The 21,121-nt window shown below is 36.3% G+C and overlaps 1 long non-coding RNA gene across 2 annotated transcripts in view; it reads left to right on the top strand.

Moving 5' to 3' along the window:
* Nucleotides 1–21,121, top strand: part of LOC138166106 (uncharacterized) — a 335,461-nt gene that overhangs the window by 13,151 nt on the left and 301,189 nt on the right. The window lies entirely within an intron of this gene.

Genomic DNA, 21,121 nt, shown 5'->3' on the forward strand with positions numbered 1-21,121 from the left:
TAATAGGCTCAGAGCCAGAAGGCATCACAACTTACATGGATCAGTGCGTAATTAGCTCAGTATCAAAAGGAATGAAAACCTTCCTGGAAGCAAGCCTCCCCATAAGTAAGCTTCCCCCTAAGCAAGCTTCTTCTTAGGCAAGTTCCTCCACCAAGGGTCTTTATGTTACTCAGGATGTATCACAGCTGTGATTGAAATACCTGTGTACCTTTAGACCTGGGAACACAGCTCCTGTTCCAAGGGAAAAGGGGATACATGTGGTCATATAGGCCTATTAATGAACAGGGAAGATCTTGTTCTTCCATGGTCACACATGATCCTTATTCCAACACTGATTGTCACAGAAGCTTTAAGCTCTCTGGGCTGCATCCTACCCTCTGACTTTCCTTACAATGTGCCCCCAAACTTAATCTACTTGGAAGGTTACTCTGTCCCTAGACATCACACACTAGAAATGCCTACACCCCAAGTCCCTTTAGTTACATGAAATTGAGGCTGTTCACTATCCTGCTTGAATTTTGTTTGTTTTTGTATTCTCTACTGGTTATTATTGTCCTTCCAAAAGGGAATACTTAATATAGCATTTTAGAATGTAGATATATAGATTTTCCCCTTGATATGGGAGCTCTAGATTTTGATTATAACATTCCTGGGAGTTGTTATTGTAAAATTTCTTTCATGTGGTGACTGGTGGATTAGTTTAATTTCTTTCCCCTGGTTCTAATAACTTTAGACAGTTTTTCTTTCTTTCTTTAGACAGACTTCTTGGCATATGACCTCTAAGTTCTCTTTTGGTTTGTATCTTTCAGGTAGTACAATTAATTTTCCATTGTTTCTCATTGATTGAATTTTACAGGTCAGATAATTTTTTCCTATAATATATTTTACTCCCCCCCATTTTTCAGTCTTTTGACTTTGTTATTTTTTTATATATCTTTTGAATTCATTGGCATCTACTTGGCTAATTCTAATATACAAGGAGTATGTTCTTCAATAAGGTTTGGTATCTCTTTTTTCAAGATATTCTTTTTTTACTTTCTTTCTTATTCTCATTTTTTTCCATTTTTTTCTCTTTAACTTACCATAGGTTTTTAAAATAAATTTAACCTCTTTTTAAAACTCTTGCTTTAACTCTTTGAGGGATTTTTGTTGGATATGTATCTAAAGTGCATTTTTGTTTGAGATTTTACTTTTAGATGTTTTGAAGTCCATTTCTTCAGGTTTGTGTTTCAAGTTTCCCTGTCACTAAAATAGTTCTCTGTAGTGAGGTTTCTGTTGGGTTGCTCATTCCTCCAGCCTTCTCTGAAGGTTATGCTAGTGCTGGGTTCTGTTCATTCCAGTGGATAGAGTGGATGATTGACCTGAGTTTCTACCCTCTTCTGCTGCTTTCACAGCTCAGACTGGGGACTGCAAATATTTAGTATCCTCAAAGTGATGTGATTCAGAGCAAGGTCTGCTGATTGCCTTCATGGTCTAAAATCTGCAAGTTATTGATGCATATTTGGTTCTTATGGTTTGTTTCTAGTTGAGAGTTTCAGTAGACTACTGGTGGACTCAGTTACTATAACCCATTAGGACACTTTGAATGTTCATTTATTAACTTGCAAGTTTTGGTCTGGGATTGGTGCCCTTGTTATCGTATTGTAGGTTTCCATGTTGGGCTAGAGACAAGAATTCAATTTTTGCTCTCCTTGGATCATACCTACATAGCTACAGTTTGTTTCTGAAAATTGTGCCTTGCTCAATAAACAGCTAGGGCCCAAGCATTGAACCACTCCTCTCTACCCTGGACCTGCAACTGAAAACTCAGTAATGGGCAATATATCCATTAAATGGCACCTATGCCAGTTCAGAGATCTCCTGGTATCTCTTTTTGCCCCAGTGCTTCCTGACCTAGTACTCTTGCAGTGCCTGGACTCAGGAACACTCCTAACTCCACCTTCTGTATTCTTAATTTTAACCTTATCTTGTCCCCAGTGACCAAAGATTTTTCTGTCTGTCTCCATAAGCTACCTTGAGCTAGAAAAACAATAATTCATTGTGACCTTGTCTTGTTTTTTCCAATTAGAATTAGTTCTTGTGTGATTTGTGGATCTTGGTGGAGGAGCTATGATGAGCAGCTAGACTGTAGTTCTTCCTTTCACTCTACCATCTTGACTTTATCCTCTAAAATAATATTTAGATGTAGACTATCCAGAGAAGTATCTCCCTAACCCTGAACAGTTTCCTCTTTTAAATCAACATAAAATGGCATTAAGATAACTGCAGAAACCATTCCAAAAAGAAAATTCTGTCAAGATAAAGTCTGCCAGATGCTACAGATACATCAGGGGAAAAAAATTGTCACTGAAGTCTCCGACACTGTGAAATTGTTCAATATTGGAAACCAATATGGTTTTTACCAGGAAAAGATAATATGAGAGAAGCATTAACATCTGTTGTGTTGCTGCACCACAACTACCATGGGAACTTTCCATCTGACTTGCAACCAACATCTTCCATTTGTGTTGGCTCTCCCTATAGAATGGGAGCTCATTGAGAGCAAGGATTTTCTTACTTTTCTAGTCACATCCTCAGCACTCAGCCCAATGCTTTCAATGCTGTACATACTTACTAAATGCTTTATTCATTGATTTTGTGATTTTCTAGAATGCCATGACAATTTCTTAATGTCTTCCAAAACCATATTTTCCTTTCAAACAACTTTCTAGCCACGATTTTCTCTTTTTTTGCATTTGCACCAAAGACTAAAAAAGTAGCTTTACCATTTTTTCTTGATCAAATTTAGTCTGATTCCAACGATTCCAAAGTTCTGTTTTGTCAAAAGCTTTTTGAGTCCTAATTCTATCATCTAATGTGTTAGTCATCCCTTTTACCTTTGTGTAATCTGAAATTTTGAAATCTATAATCTCTCTGCCAAGTTCTTGACATAATCGTTAAACAGCAAGGGGCCAAGCAGACACAAAGACACTGAGATACAGACACCAAGTCCTGGTGTCCTCCAATGGACATCTCATTGTGAATTGACATAACTAAATTAATGCCAACTTTTTTATCTGGACAATCAATCTGAGTTATCTTTTCCTTACATAATAAAAAAAAAACCAAGATCCTTTGGGGGAAAAAAAATTTTCTAGCCCATGTCTTGCCATTCTTTTCCCACAGGACTTTCATTAATTATAATCTTTCTTTGGGTTTTCTCCTTTTTGAACCAGTTATCCTAGTAAGTAAGGGCACAGAAAACAACTCCTCTTTATATTTTTTTCTAATAATCTCCCTGAACCATGGTGCTACTCCCTTGGTCATGCCAACATCTCTGACTGTACCCTAGTATTTCAGAGAGAAAGAGGCCTAGCTAGCATAACCAATTTACTACAGACAATTTACTATAATTGCATGATCTCAAAAGTCATTCAGTTCTTCTATTTCCCTGTCCTCTAATATAAATGGGGTGTTTGCTATAGGACTGCTACTATTATTTTATTATGCCTGTCCCACAATATGTGTATAATAAATGCTAACTGAATGAATAATTGTTTGCTTGCTCAATACCACTAAGTGATACAACAGATCTGTATAGCAAAATTTAGTATTTGTGGATTACAGACTCAAAAGACCTCAGAAGTCAAATAATCCTAAAATAGACCAATCTGTACCTGATCAAAAATTCCTTTTTCAACATATTCAAGAATTGTTTAAGGAGTCTTTGACTGAAGTTCTCAGGCGAGGGGAACTCCTGTTCTCCTTTGGCACAACTCACTATGTGAAAGTTTTCATTGTCTTTGAGACTTAATCTTCCTTCTGGTAATTTTCACACTTTGCTTCTACTTTTACCCTTGACGACCAGTGGAACCAGTGTAGTAATTTTCCACTCGTGACAATCTTTCAAACACTTGAAATCCTCCTTATACTTTGTCCTCTTCCAGAATAATATCCCATTCAATGTGAAGTTGAAAAGATAAAACAAAAGAAAAAGAATTTTTTTGCCTAATCTTTCCTATTTGTAACTATATCTTTCCTGTTCTTTAACTCGATCGACCTCATCCCCCAGCAACTGAAAAGGGGAAAACAGGAGGGATAGTTTGGAGAAGAATAATAGATTCACATTTATACCTATAAAATATTCCAAAGAAATATAATTCATATTCTTCCAGTGACTTCAAGTACTAAAATAAGGCCATTTCACTTGTCATTGATAAACTGGCCCCACAGGGAACTCCTGATCACATAATCTGTTCCTCCTAAGATGATCTTGGACCACAGGAATATAGGTCTTTATTCCATAAATGAAACCAAGGTGACAAAGAGTAGAATGAAGGCAGAAAGTTGGGAAACAATTTTTATATCCATTGTCTCTGATAAAGGCCTCATTTCTAAAATATATAGAGAACAGAGTCAAATTTGTAAGAATACAAATCATTCTTCAATTGATAAATGATCAAAGAATATGAACAGGGAGCTTTCAGATGAAGAAATCAGTGGAATACATAGTCATGTGAAAAAATGCTCTAAATCACTATTGATTAGATAAATGCAAATTAAAACAACTCTGAGATATGCAAACTAAAACCTCACACCAGTTTGGCTAATATGACAGAAAAGAAAAATGACAGGTGTTGGAGGGAGTGCGGGGAAATTTGGACACTAATGTACTGTTAATGGAGTTGTGAACTGATCCAGTGATTTTGAAGAGCAATTTGGAACTTTACCCAAAGGGCAATCAAACTGTACATACCCTTTGATCCAGCAATACCAATACTAGGTCTGTATCTAAAAGAGATCATAAAAAGAGACATTTTTGTACAAAAATATTCATAGCAGTTCATTTTGTAATGGCAAAATATTGGAAATTGAGGGGATGCCCACGAAATGGTGAATGGATGAACAAGTTGTAGTACATGAATGTAATTGAATACTATTGTGATATAAGAAATAAAAAGCAAGTGGATCTCAGAAAAAAAAACACTTGGAAAGACTTGCATAAAATGACAGAAAGTGAAGTGAACAAGACCAAGAAAATATTATACAATTAATAGTACTATTGGAAGGATTATCAACTATGAATGACAGCTATTTTCAGCAATACAATTTTCCAAGGCAATTCCAAAGGACTCATGATGAAAAATAATATTCACATCAAGTGGAAAGAAAAAAAATGTAATCTGGATGCAAATCAAAACATAGTTTTTCACTTTTTTCCTCATTTTTTCCTTTTGACCTATTTCTTTTTTCACAAGATGACTAATATGCAAATGTTTTACTTGGTTGCAATACATGTAACTCATATCAAATTGCTTACTATCTTGGAGGAGTGGTGAGAGAAGTGAAAAAAAATTGGAACTCAATTTTAAATGAGTTAAAATTTCTCTTTACATGTAATTGGGAAAAATAAAATAATATAAATAATAAAAATAAAATATAGAAATGGGGGGTGGGGTGGGCAGAGAGAATAGAGGTCTATAACTACAAGGACTTTAGGACCCAGCTAGTCCAACTCCCTTTTTTTTCCCAGATGGGAAAACACCTATTTGAAAAGTAGCATAACATACTGCATAAAGTGCTATTAGGAATTCAGAAGACCTGGTTTTGAATCTCACCTCAAACATTGGAAATGTGACTTGGGCTGTTCACTGGACTTTCTGTGGCCTCAGATCCTCATCTATAAAATGAAAAAGTTGAAATAAATGGACCCCAAGCTCCCTTCCAATGCTAAATCTATGATCCTACAAAACTGAAGATCAGGAAAGTTATGTCTTGGCTAAAGTCAAACTGTTAGCAATCCTCAGAATTTGGCTAATGATCATAAAGGGAAAACAGTTGATTCTCTCATATAACAGATATGTGAAACTGAAATTTGTAATAGCAGTGGCTGGAAGTTTACCAGCATAGAGAAAGTCCCCACAATCTTGTCCCTTACCCTACTATCACTTACCCTTCTTCCCATTGCCAGGGTAAAGTAAAAACAAATAAAGCTCCTTTTGTCCACGTATCTTCTGACAGGGAAAACCTCCTGGAAGCTGTGAAGACTGAAACTGAATATTCTAAAATATAATGTATGGAGATGGTCTTCTTTTGTTTGGCTTAACTCCAAAGCCTCTCAATCACTCTGTGGGCTCAAATATAATTTATACTTAGATGAAACATACATATTAACAAGTGAATGCTATGTCATATTATAATAATTATACATCATACTTTTGTGCTGTTATGTATATACAAACATACATGTGTATATATGCATATCTACAAATGTGTGTTGACTATGAGAATCAGTTGATGAGTGATAATTTAGAGTATAATTTGCACTGTGCTTTGACATGGCTCAACAATGGTTTCTTTCATCTGCATCACTTTCCATGGCAGTGAAGTTACTTATGTGAGTTTTGCCAAAAAGTCATCAATAGGTAATAACCATGTATGATATCTTCTTTCTCTGAAGCAAAGAATTTGGAAATGGAACAAATTTCTAATTCTCTAGCTGCATTTAAAATGACTATTTTTTTTTCATTTCTCTGAAAGATGATGCTAAGAACATCTTTAGTTGTTCCTTTAGTAAGAGAATCCCACTATAAATTTTTTTTAAAGACTTGAACATAATCTGAACTGGTGGCTGCTTCTGTCCAAAAACCTAAGACATATTCATTTGATTAAATATGTCAAATTAATTTCCAGACCCTTACCTTGGACCACAGTTTCAGTAAAACATTGTTTACTATGATATCATGGATCACTGAAAGGACACTCCAATTGGAACCAGAAGATCTGTATTCAAGACTTGCCTTTTCCACTTACTAGTATATGACTTTCAATAAGCTAGTGAAAATTGCTGCACCTCAATTTCCTTAGCTGTAAAAAGGGGATAATAGTCCACCTATAGGCAAACCTCACTGAAACAGCAGCAAACTTTGAAGGAGAGACAGGAGGTGGCATGTGAGTGAGAAAATACACTGAAATTACCACCTCCCTTCAGATTCTGATACAGACCAGGACCCTGATCCTAAGAGCCCTTGGAATGTCAGTGAGCCCACCCTCTTCCAATCCCCACCATCACCACCCCTGGGCCTATCTCTCCCTATAAGGATGTGAATTCCTTGAGAGCAAGGGATATCATGATTTTCTTTTTCTATCCCCAAATGCTTTGCACATAGCAAGGACTTCAATAAATGTGGTGGTGATTTTTTAAAATTTATTCATACATACTATCTTTGCCAAATCATTGTTGTTAGGATCTGGTAAAATAATGCAAAGTGTGAACACAAATTACTATAAATATAAATTAGAGATAGATATTAGTTGTATCTTTTAACTGTACCAAGAAAGGGAATGCTGATATTGAGATTCCAGAGCTAAATGATCTACATTTTTTGTGTTTATCTGCACTATTAACATTTTATGCATTGCTTTCTCATCTAGACAAATAACAAAATGACAAAGTCCTTATTTCTAAAACTGTCCATTTCTGAGATGTAAATGCTGGAATGGAAAATTTAATCATTGGCTCTCAGGTACAAGCTGGCTTCAGGACATCCATGGGTTTATGCTCATTTAAGTTGAATGAAAAAAAAATACATTTTCTTATATAGAAATTTACCTTCTCTCCTTCAAACCCTACTTGTGTGAAAGTCATCACTATCTTACCAGTTACCTAGTTTCACAGTATCAGAAATCCTCAAATCTTTACTTTCCTTCAATCCTATAATCGAACCATTTTTCAAATTTTATTGATTTGGAATCTACTTCTCTTCACTCATACAATCACTATTCTTTATGTTCTCATCACTTCCTTCCTAGACTATTTTAATAGTCATGAATTGATCTCTCTGACCCTAATGTTTCCCTTTCCCTCTCTATTTCATTCTTTGCACAACTGCTAAATTGTTTTACAGGTCTTCCACATCACTCCTTAGTTCAAGAAATTTCACTTAATCTCTAGTACCTCTAGGACAAAATATAAACTCTATCTGCCTTCCTTCCAAATCTCAAAACCTGTGATTCTGCTTCTAAGTAGCTGTCTAAAGTGAAAATGCTGTAACTCCATGGTCCTGGATTACCTCCAAAATTTGGCCTCAGTTTTCCATTTTTCTTTGTTAGTGAAGGCCTTTCTTAAGTGGAATTAGTAAGGATTTCAATGTCAAGTGAAAAAGGTTACTAGCCAACAAAATACCTTTCAGTCACAGTTGCTATTACCTGATACCTACACACTCATTAGTGATGAACCACTGTCGCTCTTTCCTTACCAACCTGGAAGCAGCATTTAACTGGCCAATTCTATCAATTCCATGAAAATATTTGTCAACTTAGTGGGAAAAACAATCTCCATCAAACTAACTTTTGCAGTGACATTCAGACTAAACCTGAGCTTTACCTCATGTATTTATTCTATATATCAATGACTTTGTTGGGATAATTGCCTAGGTGATGCTATATGGATATAACCCTAGAACATCCATTTTTATCAGTTTAAGAAGAAGAAAAAACCTATTCCTGAGCATTCAGTGAATCTGTCGCATTTGGGTTTTTACAATGACAAAAGGCATATTTTGCCTCATTTGCCTGTGAAAGTGTGCCTTTTTGATAGCATGGAAAAACTATATTATTTGAAGTGCAACTTGACAGGTATTTCATTTTTTATGAACCCTGGAAAAGTAACTTTCTTCTATTTTTGCAAATAGTAAGGTCCCTTCCTCCCATCCCTCCCCTCTTTTCCCCGCCAGCCATCTCAATTGAGCACAAAGTAAAATATTCCAGTACGTGTCTGATCCCCATTTCCCATTCTGAAGGGATGGCGAATACTTCAAATAAGATAATGCAGTAGAATATTTTCTCATCCATTAAAGATTTTTTAAACAATATCATTAAGTTGATCTGCATTTAAATATCCCAGGACTTGACAGTGTCTGCTTGCTCTATAAGGTGACAGATGAGAACCACTGAGTTGTGGGTATCAGAGTTCTGCATTCCCTTTTTGTTCAAGGAGTCATTGCTACTGATTGCTTCAGCTTTGCACATCATCTGTAGAAATGGGGGAGGGGGTGTTGTTGTGTTTTATCTGAAGAAACAGGATACTGTTTGAGAGTGTTCACATTTTTATCGACTTCTCTTGAAAAATATATAATTACACATTGGATGCATCCAAATCCTGAAAGCTGAGAATAGGAGCTTGAATTACAGAGAGCTTTACAATGTGAGGAGCAGGATAGAAGATATGTATTTGCATCCATTCCTTTTTTCCTGAAATGATAGTTTTATTTTCTGAAGCAGAAACTGTAATGATAGTATATCTGTGAGGGAGAGTATTCTCTGAGAAATCTCTGCGAATTTTCCTATTCAGAATAAAAATGGTTTTAGGACTAAAGCTATTCCCTCATTCTTTCTCACCCTTGCTTAATGTTTAAGGAAGACTGCCAAAAGAAAAAAAAAAGCATATTACTGTTGATCATTCACCCTCCATGCCAAAATTCAAACTACATTTAATGATTTGCTTATTATGAGGCAAATATTTTATGTAATTTTTACAATAAAATCATGATTTGGGGCTTTCTCTGTGGTCATTATTTATATTTGCAGCCACCAGGCATAAGCAAATTATTTCACGTTTCGCTCTGCCCTGATTCATTCAAGGTATAGACATGTATAAACACATCATGTTTATCTAAACTTCCTCAATTATTTGATCTCAAGAGTCTTCTCCCTGCTTTTATTAGAATGTCTGAATTTGCTGTTGTGGGACACAGTAAAAGAAGGCTTAATGAAGTGCATCCTTTTTTTAAGACTTTCAGCAGAATGTAAGCTCCATGAGAACAAAGATTTTTTTTTTATTTTTTAATCTAATTTCCATCATCTATCTCAGTGACTGAAGAGTAAATTATTAAGTGTATTGGACTGGATGCTAGATTTTTAAAGATGAAAGATAACTTAGAATCCATTGGGATCAACACATTCATTTTATGTATAAGAAAAATGAAGCTCAGGAAAGTTCACGGACCTTCCCAGGGCCACACAGTTATTAATGACATAGAATTTGAATGTAGGTCATCCTGACTCTAAGTACAATGCCCATTCCTTCCACAAAGTAACTTGCAAATCCAGTTGGATTCTGGAAGGTATTCTTGCTCATCAAAATGCATTTGGGTTGAATGAGATACTTTGGTGTTGTGGAAAGAACTGAGTCAGGAATCTTGGAATAAAGTCTTCATTTATCATCAACCGCCTATTGGTTGTACTTGAGAAAATTAAATAACTATTCAACAAATACTTATTATTGCTGGGTTTTAGGCATCATGCTAGGTTCTGGAGACAAAAAAAAAAGATACCCACTCCTGTTATCAAGTAACTTACATTCTAGTAGGGGATATAACTTGTGCATATATGAGCATATGTAAAATACATGAAATAAATAAAAGACAGTTATTTGAGGAGGGGAGCATTAGAAGTTATGAAAATTAGCAAAGAGATTGTGAAGGATGTAGCACTTAATTTGGTTTGAAAGGAAATTTATGATACTAAAACACAGAGGAGAGGAAAATGAGCATTTCAGGTATAGGGTCAGCCTTTACATAGGCAGAGAGATAAGCGACTGAGCATCGTATGTGAGTAGGAGGTCGAAGATTTATCAAGTATCTACTATGTCCTAGGAATGGTGCTAGATATTTTATAAATATTATCTTATTTCATCCTCACAATAACTCTGTGAGTTTGGTGCTTTTATTATCCCCATTTTACAGTAGAGGAAAGCAACTAGCCCAGGATCACAGAGGCAGTAAATGTCTCAATCTGGATTTCACTTCAAGTCTTCCTGAATCTAGGTTCAGAGTTCTACCCATTGTGCCACTTAGGATGGGAACAAGATGAGTGGTAAGGCTTCACTGTTAGAGTGTGAAGTGAAGTAATGTGTAATAAACCTGTGAGGAATGTAAGAAAAAGTCTCTAGGGGGTTTTAAATGCCAAGCATAGTTTATATTTGATGCTAAATATCAGAAAGGTTCTTAGAGTTTATTGAGCAGGAGAATCATGAGGTCAGACATACACATTAAGAAAGTCATTTGGGCAGCTATGTAGGGAGGATTCATCAGAGAAGGGAGAGACTTGAGGTAGGATGGCCATTTTGAAGGCCATTGAAATAGTCCAAGGTCTCTGGCACTTTATTTCTTCATCTATAAAAGGAGAGTGATGGAGAATTAATGATCTCTGAGGTTCCTAATGCTTCTATGACTCTGTATAATTAGCTTATTAATTAAGGCCTTTGATAGGATCTAGCTTTTGATCATTTGTTTTAAAATAATGCTAATAGACATCTCACTTTTAGAGAGAAGAAGAGTCAAGAGAAATAAATATTTAGGTCTACAACTAAAGCATAATTTAGTACTAAGGTTAGATTTTAAAAGAGCCAGTACAAGTCATGGGGCTGAGCTCTCGTAATTCATGCAATGCTCCTGATTGTCAGTCTTACCCCCTTGATCTTCCCTGGCTCTTTTCAAGTTCATTTCCTAGCCAGGTTAGGTCAGAACTTTATTGCTTTTTGTCTGAGGCTATTGTAAGACCAAAAGAGTGAGGAGTAGTTCCAATATGATCTTTAAAATAACTTACTAAGATCAAAACAGAACAAAGAATGTGTTTCTGAGCATGAAAGTAAGTATCTCTTCCTGTTAATTTCATGAAAGGAGTTATCAGATCAATCAGACCAGTGCCAATTTGACTATGATGTCTAAAATAAGTTTCACTCTGACTTTTTTTGAAGCAATCAATGCAAATAGCTTCCAAAATTCAGGGTCTCCAGTCACTGAAAATCCTTGTATAAGATATTTGATAGGTCTGCCATCAAACATGATTTTCCAAACCAGGCCCTTAAATGGGTTGTTGCTTCATATATGTGTTTACACATGAGAAGATTATAGTATCATTGATTTAGAACTTGAAGGGACCTCCCAGGCCATTTGGTTCAACGCCCTCATTTTGGTGTAAGTACTTTTCTAATACAGAGATCATCAGAAGACCTTCTGGAAGAAAACAGTATAGGAAAATGGTGCATGAAGCACTGCATTAATTGCTAGAAGAGATTCAAAGTTTAGCCAAGTCAATTCCTGCACTTAAGAAAAGTTCAATCTATGGAGGGTGAGGATAGAAGGTTTGATAATTAGAGTACACAATCTTCAATGATAAATATATTTTAGAGAATTATAAAACAAAATGCTATATTAAATCCAAGGTAGAGGGATGAAAATCCCTGTAGTTGGGGCTAAGGAAGTCTTTTGGGGTGAGATGGTAGAATTTGAAGGACAGACGGGGTTCCACAGATGAAGATACAGAAGGTGGGCATTCTAATTACAAGAAAAGAACAAATAAGGCGGCCAGGTGGCTCAGTGAGTAAGAGCACCGGCCCCAGTGTCGGGATGACCTGGAGATCAAATCCCAGGCTCAGATACTCAGCACCATATCCAGAAATAACTGGCTGTGTAACCTTAAGCAAGTTACTTAACCCTGATTGTTTTTTTAAAAAAAAAAGAAAAGAACGAATAAAAGAATGAGAGAACAATGCATGACTGAAGATCAGGGGGCTAACTCAGCTTGGTTGGTGTGTTGAGTGCCTAGAAAGAAGGAATATGAGACAGGTGAATGGCCCTGAATCTACAGCATTAATATTACTTTCTATGAGTTAAGTCATTTACATTGTTATATATGAAAACAATTACAGAAAGTGAATGGGATAGAGGTCAAGTAAATTTTGATATAAGGCAGGAGTTTTTAGGCTGGGATTATAAACTTATTTGTAATATATAGATAAAAATATCAATATATTTGTTTCCTTTGTAATGCATATATATGTAGTTTTTTTTTTATTTAAAAACTTTGAGAAGGGACCCACTGGCCTCATTATAATGTAAAAGGATCTATGATACTTAAAAAAGTTAAGAATCTCTAATCTAGGAGAAGGAGTCAAAAACAACTCCCATTTTGGGGACTCCTATCCTTTTTTCTTTTACATTGATTGGTCAGGGACCATTATATCTAAAACCAGGCCATCTTCCCCCTATTTAGTCCTCTATATACTACCACCCATACACCCTTCCCTTTTCACATCTTGCTTTGGAAAAGGTTATTAATTACATTATCATTCTTTCTCAAAAGTGTAATTGACTGACTTACAGCTCCTTCTATAATTCCTGTGGATTCTCAGGACAAAACAAAAACACAAGCAACTGCAACAAAAAACCCTTGCCTTCTGGCTACCCTTGCATTGTCTCAGGAATAGAACGTAAGCTTGAAGGTAGAAACTGTCTACCTTTTGCATTTTTAACCTCATCCCTTGGTATATGCCTGGCATATAGTAAATGCTTTTTATACATAAATCAATAAATCATTCACAGGGAAAAGAAGAGAAGAGAATAAGTATTTTTGTAGTGCCTACTATGTGCTAAGCACTTTAGAAATAATATCTCATTTGATTCACACAAGAGCCCTCTGAGGTAGGTGCCATTGTTTTCTACAATTTATGATTGTGGAAACTGGGGTAAAAAGAGGTTATGTCATCTGCAGAATGTGAAAACGCTAGGAAGTGTCTGAAGCCAGGTCTGAACTCAGGTTTTCCTCACTCCAGGCCCAGAACTTTCTTTACTGTGCCACCTAGATGCCTCTTTGGATGGTGTCCTATGACACCATCAATTCCTGGATGAGAAATTTGAGTGTTTAATGGAGGAGGAGAGGAAGAGAATGGGTAGTTCTCTGAGGAGGTAACCCTCAATTTTATATTTCATAATTCTGAGAGGGGGGGAGAGAGAGAGAGAGAGAGAGAGAGAGAGAGAGAGAGAGAGAGAGAATTAGTTTAGAGAAACAAAGAGAAAGGAACTTGTTAAACCCCTGCATTATTAAGCCTGGTTGGAAATTTTCTTAATTTCTAAGTGTTTTGGCTACTAATGTAATGCTCAATTTTGGTTATCATCAATGGAATATATAAATTATACTAATATTATTATAGAAAAAGATAATATTACATCTGAAACTAATCATTTGGATGATCTCAATACTTAAGCTACATTCTGGAGTCACCCTTGAGAATCATTATAAGCCTATTTGATCTAAATCCAAGAATTATGGGGAAACCCAGTGTGACTTGCCCAGGGCCACACACACCCTTATAGAGAGAGGCAATATATTTTTTTTTTTCTTGATGGTGTATAGGAAGCAGTAGCAGGAGCCTTGAGAAATCACAATATAAGTCATTTTACATATTTGATTTTCCAAAATCTCTGTAGTTCTGTGATTTTATCCATATGCATTCTCCCTCAAGGACATCTTGGCAGTACATTGAATAGAGTACAGGATCTGGAGTCATGAAGACTTGACTTCCATTTCAATCATAGGCACTAATTTGTGTGACTGTGGGCAAGTCACTTAACCATGTTTACCACAGTTTTGTTTTCTGTAAAGTGAATGGAAGGAAATGGAAACCACTTTAGTATCTTTGCTAAGAAAAGCCCAAATAGGGTCACAAAGAGTCACATAGGAAAGAGATGATTGAACAGCAACAACATTCTTCCTCCATTGATAAAGGTCATAATCCTTTGTTGCCTATGACACTGCCATAAAACTGCAAGTTAACCTCCCTAGATCTTCAGAGATTAAATGACTTGTAGAAGAGGTAGGACTGAAACCCAAGTCTTATTAAGTGCAGGGTCACTCTGCTATGGTGCCTCTGGGGTAATGGAAGAGGCAGGGGAGGTATCTGGGCATTCAATTCCAAAAGCTAAAGTAGTTTTTCCCATCAAGGAGTTACATTCTTCTGTAAGAGATGATTTAATCTAATTTGATGCTACCATTTTATCTGCCTGATTGTGAAACATCCTCCTCTTTAATTCTTGAAATGAAACCTTCAACTCATTAACAATCATAGCTTAATAGCTGAATGTTTAAAGTGAGGAGGCACTTCACAAAGCACGTTTCCACAGTCGAAAAGTGTTCACGCTAAACAGAAAATGCTGTATCAAAACTAATCAACGGGGAAAGGAATTCCCAAGTCAATGCAGAAATGCAGTATAAGAAGGTGTAAAATCACCAAGAAAAGATTTCCCTATAACCCATTTTTGTCACCTCTAAAAATACCCAAGAAGCCCCAAAATACCAGGTTCATTTTACCAAGCTTTCTCTACCCCTGATTAAATGTGTACAGAACCACACTTCCTTCAGATGCTTCCAAATGGAGCCATCTTTGGATTTGTCTCCATCTAACAATACTTTTGAATCTAGACCAAAAAGCTGCCTTTTCATTTTGACTTAACTATGGGTTGTAAAATTTAATTACCTTTTGTTTAGAAAGTGCTAAAGAACCTGAACTTGTAATCAGTGCTGGAAGTAGGCACACCAAGGGGTTGTTGATTTCCCTTGTGAATTTGAGTATCATTTATGGAAATGTAATTACAGTGGAATCCTCTTATAACGATCAATTTGGGCCACCCCCATTTGATCATTACTTCCAAATGATCACTACACACAGATCCATAAAACAGTGAGCTGCTCAAACCAGACATATACAGCAGTAAAATATCCATCTTGCAAAAATGGAATTATTACTATGGACTACTTGAGAACCATACTGGGTCAGTTCACTAATTGACTCTAATTAGTCTTTTAAAAGAAAACAACACTATTTGACTATAGTGTAATGGTCTATGTCAAAAGAATAGAATTCAAGCCAGGTCAACTCCAATTATGTCCCCTCACCTGTGTGCCCAGTATTGTGTGAAGTGATTTGAAAAATACAAAAGAAAAACATGGCTCTTTTCCATGAGTTGCTCCCATTCCAGTTGGAGAGAGAAAATGTTCATTTGCAAAACTCTGTTCGACAAAAGCAGTATCAACCAAATTCTTGTGATTTGATTGGCTTGTTTGACAGATTCATAGAATCTGAGTAAATGAGGACCTTGGACACCACGCAGTCCAATATTCACCTAAACAAGACTGCCCTTTCCAATGTACCCCAAAAATTATCACCCAGTTTCTACTTGAAGCACTCCAACGAAGAGAAACCTGCTACGTTCAGTTGTAATCCATTAAAATTTTGCATAATTCTAATTATTAGCTAATGTCTCTATATTATACAAGACTACATTTGGTTCTTTGTATCTTCTGCCTGCTAATTTTTCTCTTTAGGGCAGAGCAGAATAACTATAATCCCTCTTTTACATGAAAGCACTTCAAATACTGGAAGATAGCCACTATGCCTCCCCATCCCATAAAGTAACTTCTTTAATTTTGTTTTGTTTTGTTTTGCTTTTCTGGAGTGGGGAAAACAGGGCAATTCCAGTTAAGTGACTTGCCCAAGGTCACACAGCAACTTTTGTGTTTAGTGTCTGAGGCCAGATTTGGACTCAGGTCCTCCTGACTCCAGGGCCGGTGTTCTCTTCACTGTGCCACCTAGCTGCCCCCACAAAGTAACTTCTTTAAGAATAAAGTATACTCCAAATGAAATTTTAAGAGGAAACATAGCTTTACAATACCAACATCTGTAAGTAAAATATCATCACTTCTTACCTCTCTAGTTTAACACTGCCACATATGGTTATAGCTAGGAAAATAACAGCCTGATATGCTTTACAACTTGTACTCATAAGTGAGCACTATTTAGGAGAGTTCACATCCATTTTGTATCATTGTCTGATTCCTTCTGGTTGGTTAAAAGGCAGAGCCGTGACCCAATTCAGTCAGAATAACAGAACATGAGCTACAAGGGACTTTTGATGCCACCATGTTCAACTTTTATCCAACTTACATATTCCCTTACAGTATCTATGATAAGATATCTTCCATCCTTCCCCTAAAGAACTCTAGAGATGATGAGCCTGCTATCTCTGGAGGCTATAATTCCTATTTGGGAAAGTTTTAATTGTTAGGAAGCTTTTCTCTCTTTACATAGCATTTAATTCTGACTCTCTTCTTCCATTCATTGTCCCTACTTCTACCCTCTGGGGCCAAACAAAATGAATCAAATCATTCTTCCACATGACATCCCTTCAAATACTCAAAGACAGCAATTATCTTCGCTTTTCCAGGCAAAAACTTCTCCAGCTTCTTTTTTCTTTTTCTACTCACAAAGCTAACCCTGTGGTTCAGGCCCTCATCATCTCTCACCCAGACTGCTCTAGTCATCTCTTAATTGGTCTCTCTGCTTCCAACATCTCCATAATCTATTCCATCCTCCACTCAGCTTTCAAAATAACGTGTCCAAGACAGAGGACTGACTATGTCACTCCTTTACACAAAAGCTTTCAGTGATGCCCATTGCTTCCAGGATAATTTCAAACATCTTAGCCTTGTATTTAAAGCACAAGGCAGTTTGACTCCTACTTTTCCATCATTGTGCTTTTCGAGTTCCTTTCATGGGTTGGATGCTCTAGCCAAGTGGGTTTTCTAGGAAATTCCTAAACTTGAGGATCCACCTCCCTCTTCCATACATTTGCATAAGTAGTGCCTTAAAATCTGACTTCATCAGCAAAGAGAATTGAATGTGAGGGAGCTCCTTTTAATGTAGATTGGTCCCTACACTGAAACTGTTACCTGTGGGCTTCATAAAGTTGAGTGCCTTGCATGTGGTCACACAGCTAGTATGAAAGGACTTGAGCCCAGGTCTGACCCTGAGATTGGCTCAATATCTACTATACCAGGCAACCTTTCCACTTTACGCATGATAGGTACTCCTGGTCTTGATAAATGATTATTGAGTTGAACTCAATTTAACCAGTCTTTGCGTGAAATTAATTTGAAACACTCCAGTACTGTAGATTCTCTGCTCTGGATATGCTGCAACTTGTTAATATCCTTCCTAAAATGGTGGCATTCATATAAATGAATGGTGCATTTTAGAAGAGAAAAGGAGAAGACCAATGACCAAATCATCAATGGATTCATGAAACTAAGATAGCCACGGTGGATGAGCAGCCCTGAAAAAGGCTCAGCAAGCCATCATACTGGAAGTGCTAGCCCTCCCTGAACACTCCGTATACCCTTTCCTCTAAGTATCACTTTGGTTCATGCCACCAATTTTGGAATGTTGTATAATTGTTTCCATTCCCTTTAATGAAATTATTATTATTACTTTTTGGAGGGCAATTTGGGTTAAGTGACTTTCCCAAGGTCACACAAGCTAGTTTTGTGTTAAGTGTCTGAGGCCAAAGTTGAACTCAGGTCCTCCTGACTTCTCAGCCAGTGCTCTATTCACTGCACCACCTAGCCACCCCTCTTTAATGAAAGTATTTATTGTTTCTATTATTTGTTCTTTGAGTCACTCATTTTTTAGGATTAAATTATTTAACTTCCATTGTGATCCTTTATTGAATGTGTTTTTATTATATTATACTATAAAAAGTTTTCTTTTTAATAGGTTTTCCTTCTCTACATTTGTTTGTGAGGGTTTTGTGCCCTAATACATGTTTAAGGTGGTGTAAACTGCTGAGAAAATATAAACTCCTTTCTATTCCCATTAGATTTACTCCAGAAATCTATATTATATCTAACTTTTCCTAAACTTTATTCTTCACCTTAACTTTCTTCATATGTATTTTATGGTTAGATTAATCTAGTTCTGAAAAAGCAAAGTTGAGGCCTAATATAGCTTTACTGTCTAATACAATGTTGTTAGCATAGTTTTACTATATATTTCCTCCTTTAATCCATTTATATTTTCCTTTAAGAATCTGGATGCTCTGTCATTTGGTGCAAATATGTTTAGTATTGATATTGTTTCCTTGTCTATGGTACCTTTTATAGTTTCCCTGCTTATCTCTTTCAATCAGTTTTAATTTTTTTCATTTATTTCTTTTCAAATCATGATCATGATCCCAGTTTTTTTTTTTTTTTTTGTAAGCAATCAGGGTTAAATAACTTGCTCAAGTTTACACAGTGTAATGGGAATGTAAATTTGTAAGATCTTCCCTGCCCCTAGGCTAAAGTGCACCTGGAGCCTGGGGTGGGAGGCTTGTTTTTCAGTAGATACTTCTTGATTGGCCAGTGAGTCAATAAGGTTGTTACATTCTCTGAGCCAGGAGAAGGCTATATAAGCCCTGATGTGTAGCTTTGTTTTGGGGCTCACTTTGAGATGTGTTCTGTTATTTGATATGGATTCTGGGAAACCATTGTCCAGAGCCCCCCGGCTTTGAAAAACCCAGATGTTGATTGGGTATGGATGTAATGGCTGGACAGTTTGGAAAGCTGTCTACTTGATCTGTTTCTGTCTTGATAATTCTGCCTGTATACTTTGAAGTTCGGGGTGCTGACCGCTTTCCCCTGAACTAGGTAAACGATACATATTTGATTGATTAAAGTAAGCTTGTTAACCCATTTTGAGTTGCTTTCCTTTATCAAAGCAGATCCAAGAACCTGTGGTGGCAGCGACCCTGGGGAGGCTTGGGGTGCTTGCTGCCACACATGGCCAGTTATTTCTGGGTGTATTGCTGAGTATCTGAGCCCAGATTTGATCCCCAGGTTATCCTGACACTGGAGCTGGTGCTCTTACTCACTGAGCCACCTGGCCACCCCTAAGCAATTGGGGTTAAGTAACTTGCTCAAGGTTACATGGCTAGATGTCCAGTTGTTGTTTTTTTAACTTCAGCTGAAGCATAATAGATTTTATTACAGCCTTTTATTTTGACTCTGTGTGTATCTGTTTCAAATGTGTATCTGTTTAGAAGAAACAACACATTGTTGGATTCTGGTTTCTAAAACATTCTGCTTTCTGCTTATATTTTATTCATATTGTAATTTAAAACTGTGTATTTCTCCCTGGGGCAGTTTGGTGGCACAATGGATAGAATCCTGGTACTGGAGTCTAGAAGTGTGAGTTCAGAGAAAGACTCAGACACTTCCTAGCCGTGTGACCCTAGGTAAATCACTTATCCTTTCTTGCCTTGGTTTCCTCACCTGTAAAATGAGATAGAGAAGAAAATGGCAAACATTCCAGTATCTTTACCAAGAACACTTGAAATTGTATCACAAAGAGTCAGACACAACTAAATCATCTGAACAACAGAAATTTACTTATATCCTTTTTTTCTTTGTTTAATCTTCTCTCACTTTTTAGCCCATTATCCCTTGAAAGTCTCTGAACCAGTTCCAAAGAGAATGAGGTTCTAATGTTGCCTGTTATACCTCCCACTTTTCCCTCCTCTGTAAAAATTCTTCTTTGTACACCTTTTCTGTATGAGATAATTTCCTTCATTATTCTTCTCCCTTCCCCCTTTCCCAGTGCATACCTTTCTCATTCTTTCTTTTATTTTTGAGATCACTCCAAAATAAGAGACTCATGTTTATGCACTCTCTCTATGTAGTCACTCCTCCAACTGGCCAAATAATGCTACAATTCTTATGAGTTATATGTATCATCTTCGCATATTAATGTGTAAACAATTTAACCTTAAGAACTTCATGGTTTCTCTTTTGTATTTAACTTTTTTATGCTTCTTTTGGGTGCTGTGTTTGAATGTCAAATTTTCTGTTGAACTCTGGTATTTTCATCAGAAATACTTGGAAGTCTTCTATTTCATTACATATCCATTTTTCCCCTGAAGGATCACACTCAGTTTTGTTAGGTAGGTTATTCTTGGTTGTAATGCTAGCTCTTTTGCCTTCCAGAATATCATATTCCAAGCCCTCTATTCCTTTAACATGGAAGCTGCTGAATTTTGTGTGATCCTGACTATGGCTTCTTGGTATCTCAGTGTTTCTTTCTGGCTGATTACAATATTCTCTTTTACCCAGGAGCTCTAGAATTGGACTATAATATTCATTGGAGATTTTATTTTTTAGATCTCTTTTTGGAAATTGATTATCTTAATTTCTATTTTACCTTCTTGCTCTAAGATATTGGGTCAATTCTTTACAACTTCTTGAAATATGATGCTCAGGTTCTTTTTTTGATTGTGGCTTTCAGGTAGTCTAATAATTTTTAAATTATCTTCCTCAATTTATTTTCTAGGTCAGTTGTTTTTATAATAAGATATTTCACATTTTCTTCTATTTTTTTCATTATTTTAACTTTGTTTACCATTTCTTGATGTCTCATGAAAATATTTGCTTTCACTTGCCTGTCTATTTTTTTTTTTTTTTGTCTTTTTGGAGGGAGGAAGGCAGGGCAATT

The sequence above is a fragment of the Petaurus breviceps genome, unplaced genomic scaffold (assembly GCF_028583685.1).
Source record: "Petaurus breviceps papuanus isolate PSGF00001 unplaced genomic scaffold, PetGlider_PUasm1.0 220, whole genome shotgun sequence".
Lineage (NCBI taxonomy): Eukaryota > Metazoa > Chordata > Mammalia > Diprotodontia > Petauridae > Petaurus > Petaurus breviceps.